General features: G+C 58.3%; 1 protein-coding gene across 1 annotated transcript in view; it reads right to left on the bottom strand.

The window, feature by feature from the left end:
- Positions 1–11,861, bottom strand: part of SEMA6B (semaphorin 6B) — a 31,723-nt gene extending 19,862 nt beyond the window's left edge. The window contains exon 1 of the mRNA XM_031689815.2: positions 11,544–11,861. The gene's annotated coding sequence lies outside the window, so the exon portion shown is untranslated. The remainder of the gene's footprint in view (positions 1–11,543) is intronic.
- Positions 11,862–12,813: the final 952 nt, after the last annotated feature.

The raw sequence follows: 12,813 nt of genomic DNA, 5'->3' as shown, positions 1-12,813 counted from the left end.
GAAGGAGACAGAGATCCAGCCCCTACCCAGGAGGACTCTCTGCCTGACCTCGTGACCATCACTCCAAGTCTTGGCACACAGACCCACTGCACAGATGTGGAACCTGAGGCAGAGATGGCCACTCCCTGCAGGCCACCCCTCTTCCCCCTCCCACCCCCCTTCCCAGGCACCATGCGGCCCTAGCTGCTAGCACTTCACCACAGTTCGATTTCCCTTCAGGAACGTTTCTCCCACCCGGCACTGCTTCAGGCCAGGGTGTCTGGGCTACTCCTGGCGCCCCCAGTGCTCCAGCATAAACTTGAGGATCAGCTGGTAAGTTCCAGAACGAACAACATAAAACATAAAACATAAAACATAAAACCTGTTGACTGGCAGGCTCCCTGTCTCAGCTGATGGCTCAGGCCACACCTGGGAGTCATCCCCCAGCTCCCTCCCTCACTCCCCCTACTTCCCCCGCCTCATTCTCTCACCCTCACGTCCAGTGCCAGCAAGTCTGGTGGAGTCTGCCAGATTCATCCGGAAGTCTTACCTCTTAACAGTCTGCTCCCTGGTTAGCTCTCAGCATCTCCTGCCTGGACCCCACAGTTCCCTCCACCCCTCTCCTCAGCTCCCACCCTTGCCCCCAGTCTGTCCTCCCCTTAGCAGCCACCAGAGGGCAACTGTGAGCACCTGAGTCAAGCCTGGACCCTCTGCCCACAGCCCTCCAGGGCTCCCACCTCCCTGCTGTAAAAGCTCAAGTCCTCGCCATGGCCCACAAGGTCCAACAGAACCTGCTCTGCCCCTTCCCTGCCTTCACCCCCCCGACACCTCACTCTGTTCCAGCCACACAGGCCTCCTTGCTGTTCCTCCAACAGACCAGGCCTGGTCTTGCCCCAGAGCCTTTGCACTGGCTGTTCCTCACTCCTGAAAGCCTCCTCTCGCAGATTCCCATGTGGCTCCCTCCTTATTTCAGGTCTCCACCCCCACCTGCCGGACTCCAGAAATCTCTCGCCTTCCCATGCACCCCCCACACCCAGTGTCCAGTGTTACCCTCTCTGTTACTCCGAATATGGTCTTCAGATCAGTGGCAGCAGCAGCCCCACTTGGGGGCAGTTAGGAATGCTGAGTCCTGTGCCCACCCCAACCAGAGCCTGTGTTTTAGGCAGGAGAACCCTGAGAAGCCTGGCTCACGCGTGGAGCTCCCCAAAGCAAATAACCCCCTATCTGCCCTCCTGGAAGTGTGAGCGCCATGAGGGCAGGCCTGGGTGCGTCTCGGCCAGCAGCACGTCCCCACGGCACCCGGCACACTGTCAGTGCTCCATAATGGCTTGCCGCCGCGAGTGAACGAGCGAAGTGTCAACATCAGCAGTCGAACAAAGAGCTGACCTCTCCCCGCTGGTTCACGTTAGCCCGTCACCTCTGCAGTGTGCACGTGGGTCCACAGGCCAGTGGGGCCCCCCATGAGTGCCCGTGGGCCCTGACATCTTTGTGTTCGCACGTAGCCACAGATGCAACCCCAGCACACGTGTGTGCCTGTGTGCACATGTGTGCACACACCTGTAGCGTGTCAGAGCCTGTATCCCACCCCCACCGAAGCTGCTGCCCGCACCCCCGACTGATGCCTTTCTGGCCAGGACCTCAGTTAACTGTGGGCACCAGGCTGCCCAAACCCACGTCTACCCACCCTCCCGCTGTGCTTCGTTAAGTCCCACTGGTGGGCTGGGGAAACTGAGGCCCGGCGTGAGGGCTGGACACACAGTAGTGTCAGCTACGAGCCCCAGCTTGGCAGCTTAGTTTCCGGAATCGTCTGGCCCAGGTTCTAATTCGATCTCCGCCTCTTAGCAGCCACCAGACCCCAACGGTCACGTCCTCCGTCTCAGCTTGGGGTGGTCTCCATTTGTAAACGCAGGTGACTGTAGGTCCAACCCTAAAATGTTACTGTGAAGGCGAAGGGACATAACCTAGACAAGGACAGGAAACCACGCCCAAGTACATGTGGTTTCAAATTTCCTGGTGGCCACATGCAAAAGGTGAAATTCACTTCAATAATATGTTTCATTTAGGCCAGCAGATCCCAAATACTGTGATTTCTACCTGTCATCAACACACACGCGGTTAACGAGGCGTCCTCCACACTGCTGCTGGTGCTTCAGCTCTGGACTCCGTTGGGATTTTTTCATCTACGGAGCATCTCGAGTGGGACCAGCCACTTGTGATTCAACAGCCACATGTGGCCAGTGGTACCGTTCTGGACAGCCCAGTAGATGAAGGGCGGGGCATGGGCCTGGCACACAGTAAGCCCACAGTAAGCCTCAGTTACCATCATTATCATTGTGCTGTTTTTATTCAAAAAATGTCCAATTCCGTTCCGTGTTCCAATTCCACGCTGGAGCATCTAGCCGCAGGCTCCCCTGGAACAAGCCTGCAGGTAGGGAGGATCTACCTCCACTCTCTGCCTGAGCACCGAAGCTCTACTTTCAGTCTGCCTTAAATCCCTCTTGCTTCCAGAGAGTGCCGGAAACAAAAGTCTAGGGGCTACAGTTTTAGTCCCTCTGGCCTGGGCACGTCCAGCCTGGGATTTTGAGAATTGGGGCTTGAAGGGCAAAGCCCACCCTCCTCTCTAATCCCCCTTCCACTACCACCAAGCAACTCCTTTATTGTACATCACAGGCTCAGCTCAGACCCTGCACTCCCCTGCTCAGAGGCCTGCTATGGCTCCCTAGTGCCCACAGAGGAAAGAGCCAACTTCATACCTTGATTATTTAAGGACACCTCCCACTCTGGGAATGGCTTTAATATTCCACCTACTCTCACCTCCTGCCAGGCAGGCCCAGAATTCACAGGTCTGACGCCCAGGCCTTTGTTTAGGCTCTTCTCTTTGCCAGGGGTACCTTTTTGGCTTTCTCAATCCCCAAGCTGCCCCTGGAATCCCCTCCCAATCACCCACACACAATAACCTCACCTTCTCTCCTTGAGGACCCACAGCCAATTCCTGCTCACTCATCAAGTCTACCTGTGGATGCCCCCTCCTCCAGGAAGCCTTCCCTTATTGCCTTCCCTGGGGGAGCACGGTTTCCCTAGGAGCCAACCAACCTCACCAACTTGGGAGCATCTGTGGCCAGCTCTGGCTCCCTGTAGCCCAGACTAGAAGCTATTACTGAGTGCCAGCTGTGCGCCAAGCACTGTTCCCAGGGACACAGCAGTGGTCAAGACAATTGCAGAGTCCTGCCTTTGGTGGGGGGTTCTCAGACCAGCAGGGAGATGAGGGTACACGCATTCCCAAAAAACAGAACTCAGCTTCTGACAATGATGATGAAGCATGAAGAGGAAAATGCACAGAACAATGGGAGACTGACAGCAAAGGGCTGCTTTAGTAGGTGGTAAGGGGGACTTCCTGGAGGAGGGGATGGTAGAGCTGAAGCCTGGAGGCTGAGAAGGAAGCCACAGTGAAGATGAGGGGAAGGGTGCTGCGGGGGTGGACATCGAAATGGCAAGGCTTGGCTGCTGGAACCGTTAAAGGAATAGCAAGAAGGTGCCGGTGGGTGGGAGGCTGCCGTACCATAAGAGAGGGCCCCAGGACATCCGCCTGTTCTAGACAAGACCTGCAGCCTCAATTTCCTCATTTGTAAAAGATGGCACTAGAGCAGGGCCTGCTACACGTGTTTGCTCTATGTGAAATGACCTTGCTGGGTGACCTTGGGCAAGCAGCCCACCCTCTCTGGGCCTCTCTAGACCACAACAGGTGACTGGGTGACCCCGGGCCAGGCTCGAAGCCCCTGTTTATCCATCTGCCATAGCGAGGATGGGGGTGGGATGCCCGTCTCCAGTTCCATAGAAGGAGCTCCTGTCAGCCCGGCCGCCCCAGGATTCCAGCTCCGGGGCCCAGCGTCCCCGGGGGGATCGAGTAACCCGGCTGGGCAGCCAGGCCCCTGCGCCGTCCAGGTCTAGTTACCGGCTCTGCTTACAGCTGCCTCCTCCAGCTGCCTCAGTCGCCCCGGCGCAGCCCAGCCAGGCTCTGGGGCTGTCTAGGAACTTGGCAGAACGGCCAGAGGAAGTCCCTTGGGGCCCTGGCCATGGAGGCACTGAAGAGAGAGGCACCCTCGTTCCCCATCGCTCCCTCCACGCTGGTTAACTCACCCCTCCCAAGCCTGGGAGGCGGCCAGTGCACCCTTCAGTCCTCAACCCTCCTCCATGCAACTTTGGTTCCCGGAGCCTCAGTTTCCCCATCAGTGAACCAAGCATGATAACCTTGGATAACCAGCTTCAAAGGGTTATCACGACGGGTAAGGGAGCTACACACAGTAGGCGCTTAATTAACTGTGCTGACTGCTGTGCAGCCCAGGGTTACAGCCTTCGTGTCTCTGGGTTTGTCTCTGTAAATCGGGGATGAGAGTGTCACCTCCAGGAGGGCGGGGGTTCCGGCGCACAGGCGGTGCTCCACAAACACGATGGAAGAACGTCCCACTAACGGTCCCTACTTATGAACGAGAGACACAGATAAGTTCATTCCAGCCTTCCTGAGCACCTACTGTGTGCCAGCATGGCCGGGGACTCAGCCCTGACCAGGATCATGCATGTCAAGGGCTTGGCACAGAGCCAGGCATGCAGTAAGCACCCAATTAATGCTGAGCATCTCATTTAAAGAGGATGGTGCACAGAGTACCCAAGCCATCTCCCAGATGCACACCACAGCAGCCCAGCAGAGTAGGGATTTAAGCTAAGATTTTATGAAGCCCCTACTGTGTGCCAGGTGCTGGGCCAAGCCCTTCGCATGTCTGAACTCGTTTCCTGCCTGCACCAACACTATGATGCAGAGACCAGCCCCATTAGCCTCATTTCACAGAGGTAAAAACTAAGGCTCAGAGAGGTTAAGACACTTGGCCAACGTCACACAGCACAGAGGGGTATAGTCGGGATTTGAACCCAGGCCACGTGGCTCTGCTGCCTCTCAGTGACATTTACTGAGCACCCACGATTTACCATCTGCCAACGAGGCTGCAGAGCCTAAATGCACATTTTGCAGATAAGCAAGCAGAGTCCCAGAGAGAGAGGCCACCCCAGTCCAAGGCAACTCAGGGAGCCACGGTGGAGACCAGGTGGCAGAGGCAGGACCTTGGGTGGGGGACATGGACAGGTCCCCAGGGCTCCCAGCCCAGACAGAGAGGGGGGCTCCTGGGTAATTAATTTTAATCACTGTTTGGCAATTGGGCCACCAGGAGGCAAATCAGAAGCAGCAACTTGTAATTAGGAACAGGAAAGGGGGGGCTGTTTTCTTGGTGATGCAGCGACCATTCCGGGGAAATGAAAGTGTCATTTACAGCCAGTGGGTAATTAGGGGGCCTGGGAGGGGGCCACTCAAAGGGGCTGGGGACTCCGAGGGAATCTGGGCTGGGGCTGGGGTTAGGGGTCAGGCACCTACAGACTCCCAAGTCGGGGGTTCTGAGCAGGCCTAGGGACAGAGCCCCCAACTTAGGTCTGAACCTCAATTTGGAGGAAATAGAAAAGAGTCGGGTCCTGCTCTTGGGGCTCATTCTGGGGGACAGAGGGGAGTAAGGGTCGGCTCTAGGGGGCTCCACTGGAGAGGGGACAAACAAGTCAGTTCCCTGCCCTCGGGGGTCCTCGATCTGGAAGCAGAAGATGATGAACCCAGCCCCCCTCACTTAGGGTTCTGGGAGTCCTCCTCTCCCCCAGGCTGATGCTCCCACCCAGAATTCCTCTGGCCACTGCCCCTCCCCTGAGGCCCCTTCTGGGAGGCCAAGTGGGATGGGACCAGAAAGGCAGGTCTGGAGGGGCACATCTCTGAGAGATGCTGGGCCGGATGCAGGTGGGGCTCTGCCAAGTGCTGCTGGGAACGGAAGACCTGGCGAATGAACTTGAAGAAGACAAAGGCGGGAAACCGGCCCTGGGGGACGGCCCTGGGGTCACAGCGGACCACAAGTCCTGGTGAGTCAGGGCTCAGGAATGGCAGAGATGCTGGCAGAGTGACGCGGGTTCCAGGCGATGGGCCGTGAGAACTGCGCATCAATGGAGCAAAACAGCCAGGGGCAGGGGCCCCTCATTTTACTGGGTGACCTTGGGGATTTAGATCTCAATCTGTGTCTGTCTTCCCAGAGCCTAGAGCTTAGACATTCAAAGGGGAATAAGAGCAAACATTTATGGAGCACCTGCTGTGTTCCAAGCCCTGTGCATTGGGCTTTGCAGAAAGGACTGGTGGAGTATGTGGGAGGGGTTTCCTTACCATTTTACAGGTGAGGAAATTTAGGCCCTGAGTGGGCAAGTAATACGCCCAAAGTGGCAGAGCTAGGAAATGGCCAAACTGGGATTTGAACCCAGGCCAAATGGTCCACATGCCACACTTTTAACCACAGCACTACACGGCCCCAGAGAAAGGGACTCTGAGTCCCTCTGTACATCCAGCAAGTCCAGTCTACCCTGATCCTCTCACTTCTTTTCCATCTGCTGCCTCAGCCTGGCTGGGCCCCATCACTGCTCACCTGGACCAGTGCAGCCCCCTTCATCCTGGTCCCCCGGCTCTAGCCCTTGCTGCCCACAGTCTGCACTCCCTGCAGCAGCCAGAAGGCACCTGTGGACACGTGAGCCCTGCCCCACCCCGCCCCTCCTCTGCCCACTGCCCTCCAGGACTCCCACCTTCCTCGGAGTAAAAGCCCAAGTCCTGCCTGCTGCCCACAAAGTCCTGCACCACCTGCCCCATCCCTCCCCTGCCCTCGCCTGCTCCTTCTCTCCCCATTGCCACACGGGCCTCCTTGTTCCTCCAACAGGCCAGGCACAGTCCTGCCCCAGGGCCTTTGCATGGCTGTTCCCTCTGTCCAGGATGCTCTTCCTCCAGCTCCCTGCATGGCTGCTTCCTTTCCGCGTTCCAGGTCTCACTCAGATGCCACCTTGTCAGAGACATCCTGTCTTACCCCATCGGCTAAGACAGCCCCTCCCTTCACTGTGACACCACACAGTGCCATTGTCTTCAGGGCCCTTGTTATTCTTGATTTACTTCCTATCCCAAGTTAGTGTCCACGCCCCCATCCCCCATGACTGGTCTGCCCTGGTCATCGCTGGGTTCCCAGCATGTGGTACACAGTAGTTGCTCATTAAATATCTGTCAACTCGTGAAATGAGAGCAAAAACCTCACAGCTCCCAAGGAGATTGGGGCCAGAGGCCACAAATTTCAGCTTTTCAAAGTTATTGCTTGTTCTAGAGTAAGAAAAGAACAGGACCAGGCCTGGGATTTCGCCCACATCCTCTTGTTTAAATGTTCAGCCTAAGGGCGAGAGAATAGCACTCAGCTTTCACAGCTGTGGAAACTGAGGCTCAGAGAGGGGGCATGAGTGAAGTGAGTGAATGAAGAGATGGATTCAAACCCAGGTGAGTCTGATCCAGCTGCTGTGGTGATCTCTGAGGGCGAAAATTCAGAGGGGCTGTCTCAACTGCCCCACGGATTCCAATTGGGCCTTCAGGGAAGGGAGAAGGTTCTGAAACTATCAGAAAACACGTGGCCTCCTCCTGGTGAGCTGCGCATCCGTCACGGTCCTAGCGGCAGTGCCCCTCCTTGATGCATCTTCCCTGATCCACTGGGCAGAGCCAGTTTTTCTCGGCCCCATTTTGCCCTGACTCTGATCTCATATAGCAAAGAGGGCCAGTTTCTGCCTCTGTTTTCTCCCCCTCATCCTGCAAGACTTCTGAGGGCCAACCAGGCACTGGAGCTAAAGCCTCCCTCTCTGGGGTCTCAGGGCCACCCAGCACAGAGCCTGGCACATGGGCTCCACCGGCAGTAGTTTTTAGTGCCTGATCTCCCCACCTGCTCTGGCCCAGGTCTCCCCCAGGGCCTTCCTGCGAACCTACGAACCACAACCCTCCCCGGGCTCCTGCAGTTGGGAAGTTCTCTCTTAGGTCTGTCCTTGGAAGGCAGGCTCAGCCTGGGACACGATGCATCCTGAGAAATGCAGTCCTCACTGGACTGGGCCTCCCTCCCAGCAGGCCCTGGGGCTGCCACCTTTGGACCCTGGGGCTAGTGAAGCGGCATCAAGGGTGGCTGGCGGGGGGAGGGGGGTGTCCCCTGTATCCCTGCCCAAGGAGATGGAGAGGGGTCCTTGGCCTTCCAAGTCACCTCCTTAGCACATTCTAATGCCTGCCCCTTCAGCTGGACATCCCTCAAGGACAGGTGATCAATGACCAGGGTAATGAGAACGAATTATGTGGCTCAGGCCCAGACCTCTCAGGCCACACACCAAAGCCCGGCTCTGGCAAGCCAAACCTATGCCATTCACGATGGTGGGGGTACCTAGCAGGGGGGCGTGCCCCTGGGATCCCCTACCCCGAAGCAAGCTTCTAGGTAATTTGACCACAGGATGTAGGGGCTGAGGTCCCCTCCTGGACTGCCTTGAGCCACAGGATCCCTCTTTCTGCTCAGTGAGGCCCCACCCACAGTCAACCCCAATCACTGCTGGGTCTCAGGTGAATCAGTATGAGAATCTCCAGCCCTTTAAATGGCTTAGAATTTGGGAATCACTGCATCTTAAACATTCTTCCAGGATTCTGCCTCCCAGGATGGGTGGCTCTCCACCTCTCTGAGCAGCTCAGTTGCTAGTAGCTACCCTTTCTTGTGGCTGCTCCAGGTCTGAAACATTGCCCATTCCCTCCTCTGCTCTAAAATCTTCCATGGCTCCCTATTGCCCTTGGGATAAAGCCTGTTCCTTAGCTTGGCATCCATGGCCCCTGATACCTCTCAGAACTCATTGCTTATCGTCTCCCACTTAAAATAGCCCAGCCACTCGGGGCTCCCCCAACACACCCTTCCGTGGCTGTCCCCGCCACTCCCTCTGCCTGCAAACCCTGTTTCTCTCTCCTCCTGGCAACATTGGCAACATCCTTCTCATCCTCAGTGCCAGCACCCCGTCCTCCAGGCAGCCGTCCCTGCTCCCACCTGTCCTGACCCTGGCTGAGTCCTCTCTGGATTCCTAGCATCACCTGGCAGGGGGCTGGATACACAGGACAGGGCCACACCCCAGGGTCAGCTAGGGACACCCTCCTTCAGGAGATGGTCAGCAACTGGCACGTCCTTCAGCCCCTGGGGACCCAGCTTACCTGTCCCACCAGCTGACGTCAGGGTCACCTTTGCAAGGACAGTTTGATTTCAATCTTCCTGGTCCAGTCCCAGGTAATCCTAGCAACTCCCGTCTCAAGCCCTGGGTGGCCACTGCAGATGCCAAACCCTGCCACAGCGCAAATCTCCAGCACCTTCTCTGCCCAGTGGACAGAGGGGACAGAGGTGAATGGCCCCTCCTAGGTGATTCAACCTCTGCTGGGAGACACCGCCTCACCTCAAAGCAGAGGCGGTGACAGGCCCCTGAGGCCCCATGGGTGCTCAGCCCTGGTGGAGGGCAGGTGGGCAGGTGGAGGGAGAGAGAGAGGTTACAAATCCAGGGTATTCCTTGGGACATCTCTCTGCCTCATCTTCCTTCACTCAGGTTCTAAAACCAAGAGTAGCTTCTGCGAAGACCGCAGCCCAGAGATGGTTAGAGGGCTGTCTGAGGCCACACAGTGGCACCCCTCCTGTCCATCCCCGGACTTCTCTATGCCGCTTTTTTGTTTTTGTTTCTGTTCTTGTTTTTCTGGAGACGGGGAGAGCATTGGAAGCTCCAGGTCTAATTTTTGCCCTGCCTAGATTGGCAGGCAGAGAGGGGTTGTTTCCAAGGAAACCTTTGGGGCAGCATTTGGGTTTCAGCCGATTTGAGGCTCTTTCCCCCTTGATCTTATCTAATAGTCCTAGTAGCAGAGAGGCCTGGCCTCACTCTCTACCCATTCTGCTGCCTCCCTGGACCTCAGTTTCCCTGCCTGCTCTCGGAAATGGGCCAGTTTAGAGAGGACATGCTACAGTTTAATGAGTCTCCTGCCAGGCGCTCAGATACCCAATATCCAAGGGGCCTCCTAGGGCCACAAGGACCACCATCTACCTTCCCAAAGAGCTCAGGACCCCTTCCAGGAGAATCCTGACCCCATGCACGACTCCCAGCCATCCCTCCACATCCAGTACTCTGTCTAAGTAGAGTTGCAGCAATTGCCCAGATACATCCAAAAATTTCATCCTTGAAAGAAAGCATGTTTACTAGGTTGTGGGAAAGGGGCCGGCGGGTGTCTGTAGGGGAAGGGATGGCCCAGGGGTACTCAACTTTGATTTTGAAGAGTGCATTGTACCCCTTGAGAAGCTGAGGGAACCCAGAAAAATATGAAGCAATGCAGTTAGGGAAACTGGGGGGCTCTTTTGTAGCCCCAACCATTAGTCCCTCCCTTTCTCCAGAAAGAAACATCCAAAACTTGAGGGTCCCCTCCCCAACCCCAAGCCCCAGTTCTCCTCCAGTCTGGAGGTCAGAGATGACAAGCCTGGTGGGGGGATGCCCCAGACCTCAGCCAGAGAGGGCCAAATGGGGGCTGAGTGGGAATTGCCCCCAGCCCCAGGACTCTTGCAGATACTCCCAGCTCCAGCATCTACAAGTCCCGAGCAGGGTCTAGGGCAGGGGCGACGGTTCCCTAAGGCAGTGCCCCATCTAGAAAGTGCCCCAAACTCGGAGGGCGCCCAGAGGCAGAGAGCAGGACAGGGGGCACGTGACCCCGCCCTGGAGACCAATCAGTGCCCAAAGGAGGGGGACCACACTCTGAGCCCCCCAACCCTCCCGGCGCACGCTTGGAGAGAGACGCTTTCTTTGTCCCTTTGTCAGCTCTTGGGGGGCCCGCGAACCCCTGGGCCCCCACTGCAGCAGGGGGACCAGGCTGGTTGGCTATCTACCCCTCCTCGGCCCCTCCCCCGCGACCCAGGCCCTGGACTCGTTCTGGGCCAGGCATGAGGTTGGAGAGGGCTCAGGGGCACCCAAGGTGCGGCGCTGGACCGCGGAGTCGGGCGGAGGGCCCTCATCTCACCGGGACCACCGCACCAGCCCCCTATCGACCTCGACTTAGCTGTCAGGGCTCCGCCCCCCAACACCACCCCCAACCCCCGGCCAGCAGGCCCCCTGCCTCCCCTGAACCCCCCACCTGGGCCCAAATCCAGCTCCCCAGCGGCGCAGCCGCGAGCCCCCATTATTGTGCCTCCTACGGCCCCCCTCCCGAACAAAAATCTCCACCCGCTGCGGTGCCGACAGAACCCCCATTATAGCTCCACATACAGGCCCCCAGTCAACAATCTAGGCCCCCCCTCAGCTGCGGTACCATTAGACACCCCCATTATGGAGTCTCATTCAGCGCCCCAGGCCCAAATCCAGACCCTTCAAAGCGTTGTTACTGGACCTCCATTATACTGCTCTACACCGAGACCCCCCTAAAATCCGGCCCCCTCCCCCGTTGCGTTGCTGACAGATCCTCCCGTTACAGCTCTCCACAAAACCCCTCCCCGGCCCAAATCCATGCCCCTCCCCGTGGTAGGGCCCCCAGGCCGCCCCATTATAGCGCCTGAGCCGGCCACCCCAGCCAACAATTCAGCCCCCCAGCTGCGTGCCGGCAGACACCCCCAGGATAGCGCCTCCCCAGCCCCCTCTCGCAGACGCCCCGGGGCGCTTACCTCGGAGCCGCGGCCGCCGCGAGTGCGCGGGAGGGAGCGCGAGGGCGGGAGGGCGCGGGTGGGGGGGTCGGTGCGCGCACCTGTCCCGGCCCGGCCGGCTCAGCCAGGCATCCCGGGGTGGGGAGGGGGGCTGGGGGCGCGCGCTCTCCCCGCCCCCGGGCCCGCGGTGCTGCGCTGGGGGTGGGGGCTCAGCCCCGGCCCCGGGCGCGCTGGCGTCGGCTCCGGGGGGGGCGCTGCGCGGCGGCCGGACCGGGGGCGCGCCGCGGCCGCATCTCCTCCGCCCGCCGCGGCCGCCGCTGCGACTCGCGACTCCGCCACCTCCGCCCCCACCTCGACAACCCCCCCCAACCAAGCTGGGCCGGAGCCGCGCAAAACCCGGCCCGGAGCGAAGGCGGCGCGGAACGGAGGGCGGAGCCTGGTGGGCGGCTGGAGCCGCTGGGGCGGGGATGGGGGTGGTGGAGGAGCAACCCAAGAGAAGACACCCTGCTTTTGTCCAGATGGAGGGCCTAATTGCCGCTCCTTCCCGACTTACTGCCCTGGTTCACTCTGGCCAGACCCGCAGCCCCAGGATCCATCTCCCATCAGATCTGAGAGGATGACAAGGATGCTGCAGCGGCAGGAACCCCGGGGGTCTACATGGCCTTCTTCACATATGAGGTCATTTATTGAATCCACAGCCATTATATTTAACAGCACTCAGTAGACATGCGAGGAAACTGAGGCATGGGGGGCATCTTGTCCAAGGTCACCCAGTTAGAAAGCGGCAGACCTGGGATTTGAACAGAGCAGGCTGGCTGCATAGACCATGGGACCCAGCCCTAGAGGCTGCCTTTTGTCAGGCCAGATGGGGCCTGACCCTGAAGCAGGATCCTAGGTGGCTGCAGCATCTCCTCAGCCAGTGGGGCGCACTCCTGCCCCCCGCCCCCACCTGTGGGACTCCAAGACAAATTGGTTTTCCTGTTTCAGAGACCTCCCATAACCTCCCTAGCCCCTATGACGCTGGAACAGCGGGAGCCCCTCTCTGTCCAAAGCACCTCCCCATGTGGGTGACTGTGTATGTCTCCCCGCTGAGCTGCATGCTGTCCTGGTCCCTCTGGCATCTCCAGTATACAGTATAACAGAGGTGCTCGATAACGTTTAACTGTTATGTATTTCCTTGACATTTCTTGCACACTTACTGTGTGCTTATGCTGACACATAAATCACATCATTCAGTCCTCAGGGCAGCTGCATGAGGCTCCTGCGGATGGGAAATTGAGGCACAGAGAGG

The sequence above is a fragment of the Vicugna pacos genome, chromosome 22 (genome assembly GCF_048564905.1).
Source record: "Vicugna pacos chromosome 22, VicPac4, whole genome shotgun sequence".
NCBI lineage: Eukaryota > Metazoa > Chordata > Mammalia > Artiodactyla > Camelidae > Vicugna > Vicugna pacos.
This window is presented reverse-complemented; position numbering and strand designations above follow the sequence as displayed.